The following is a 2,974-nucleotide window of genomic DNA, read 5'->3' on the forward strand; positions in this document are numbered from 1 at the left end:
TAAAACCGGTCAGGACCGTTCCTTGGTATCCAGTTGAATTAGCGTTGTTGCAATTTAAAGGAAATCGGATGATCAGGAAACCGTGGTAATCTTGTTGTTATATTCAACGTGAAGGTAATACATAGTGTTGATATAACCGACTAGTTGTATTCGGCTCGATTACAATAGAGCGGTTGACGTTGACTAGGCTATGATAGCTCAGAATTAGGTGCTTAGATACAAGTGAGAAACTAACGACCTTGTAGTTGGCTATGAGCTTATATTTTGTTAGGAGTTTTTTTCGGTTACCAAACATGCATACATATGTTATCATAAATATCCCTGAAAGGATAAGAGGAGTACCCCTCCCGTTTCCATGACGGCACCCCGATGCATGTTAACTCAAGAGTATGGGACCTAATGTTTATCGCCGATTTCTTAAGGCAAAACTTGTAGAATTTTTTGTCTTATTTTTTGTTCCTGGGTATTCTGTGTATCATCGCACGTTCTTGTTGTACCAGCATGTAACCTGCGTAGAAGCATAGGTTGGTAGCCGCCGAAAACACAAGGGTTTCGGGCCAATCCGGTACGAATGAACCCGCTGACGGGGTTGCGTCGACATGTGTGTGGCGCCGGTTAGCAAAACCTAATTATACGAGCATATAAATAAATATCTGCATCGTATCGTGAAACAAATGACAATTATTTTGTAAATAGTGGAAATGTGGTTTCGGTAAATAAAGTGAACCGCACAAGTTATGTAGATTAAAACACATAAACCATATTTTGTTAAATTATTTAATTCAGACTTTATTTCTTTCTTAAACGTTACAACTTGCCGGTTTAAACTCCACATTAGAACTGAACTCCAAATAAGATGTGAACAATATTTAAAACATAATTTGTAACAACTAAAAGTAACTGTTGATAAAATGAGTGAATCGATTACAACAACAAAAGTGACTTAAAAATAGATAAAAAGAAACGTAATGAATGAAAGTACTAAGATAGAGATGATGATGAAATTATAAGGAATTAATAATAAATTAATGCATAATGGAATATTTGACAATAGATTAACTGACAGATTAATGTACAGTGAATGACAAAATTTAATAAAGGTTTTTAGACTAATATATAACTCACATGAGATCTAAGGACCCATCTTTGCTGAGTTTTGGTGGAGGTTGATAATAGCTGATCGTATTAAAAACTACATTATGGTAATCTCATATTTGTAGTAATTGTCATATGCAGTTGCATATTGATACTTAGATGTTCCGGACAAATGGTCTCTTGTGACACCTTCATCCTACCTGAAAGGTTTAAAACTTCCCACAGTCCATCTGAGGCAGATGATGTTAAATGGTAATCACAAATAGGCTTTCCCTCTCATGAAGAATAGAACATTTAAAGGATTTACAATTTTCTTTCAACAAATCAATTTCGGGACAAGAAGGTGCCTTCTCTCATTAAGAATTCTATTCTGATGATCTTTCTACTGAAATGGATATTTAAAGTATTTATAAGTTACATTCAGCAAAGAAACTTTGAACTAAGAATTTATCGCAGTATTTTAAGTTGTTTCTCTTACCCTTTCCTTTAAGATTTTTGACTAGACTTTCTTCATGATGTGCTAAATATTGTTGCTGGATTGATTTGTAAAAAATAACGTTTTTAGAATCGACTATGTTCCAACTATTCTCCACTTCATAAATAAGAAACATCTTGCAACAATTTCCCTAATTCTAAGGTTAATCATTTTCAGCACACATCTCCATGCATTCTAGAATATAGAAAATGACGTCAGAATTGGTAATGCAAATTGTGTACCTGAGTATTATCGAACTAATAACAACAACAGATTGTAACAATCAACAAGCTCATTAATTTATGACTGGATGAATCCAAGCCAAAGCAAGCAAATTCAAATGGACATGTATATGTACGTACGTCTGACCAAATCTATTTGTTTGTAATTAGCTTCAAAAGTTTACTTATTTTCCTCAAAATGCATAAATATCTGACCACACACACACAGACTCAATTGCGTTACATGATGTAAATGTTAATTACAAAACGAAAGGAAAGGGGAAATATACTAAGGCGGCTCATGGAAGAAGTTTGTGGGGTAGTAAGTTTGCTCTTCGTGAGGTAAATTATATCTATATTGAGAGCAAAAGCGTCTTCAAATCTAATTGAGACTAAGATTAAGAATTTAGAAAGTGTGTCTGACACCTTGTACTCTTGTATTCATGTATCTTCACACCTCTTAACAAATACACGTCTCCCATATTTAAAAAAACTACTTTGATAAAATCTGTCATCTGATGATTCTGACGCCAACATCACATTTTCAACGGTGGAAAAATACCCCTCAGCGTATTTCAGCCATGTAAAACTTCGCTACAAGTGGGGTCGTAAGGCACGCTGTTCGAACTCGGCTATAAAAAGTAGGTCCAACATCATTGAGCTAATATGAATTGGGAGCTCACCCTTTGGGAATGTGTGTGCGAACATATGTACATATGTGAGATGTCAATAAACAAGATCACTTTTAAGATGAGATTTCCCTTTTAAGATGAGATTTCCAGACTTCCAATAATAAAAAATAAATTTCGCACACCGAGAAGCCCCCTAATTTGCTTGGAAATTTTAGTTTGTTTATAACAGAGAACAAAGGCCACAATGTTTGTGACAAACAACTTAACACTAGCAAACAAACACACATGCACCACACACACTCTCTTATTATCTCTCTGTCTAATGGTAGTTTCTCCAAACATAAAATACCGGCTAATAAGACTTTCACTTGTTGTTGGAAGAACAAACGACTAAAAATGACGAAAAGAAACGAGTAATGTCTCTTCTTTTTGGTGCAGGAGAACATTGAGAGCAAGAAATGAGGCGAGTATAGATTTGCAGATTGATTTTGATTTTGTCTTGCTAAAAAAATCCTGTAGCCAGTATAAAATACATTTGCTGCTACAAATGT

The sequence above is a fragment of the Musca autumnalis genome, unplaced genomic scaffold (genome assembly GCF_047663935.1).
Source record: "Musca autumnalis isolate F117 unplaced genomic scaffold, ASM4766393v1 scaffold_2, whole genome shotgun sequence".
Lineage (NCBI taxonomy): Eukaryota > Metazoa > Arthropoda > Insecta > Diptera > Muscidae > Musca > Musca autumnalis.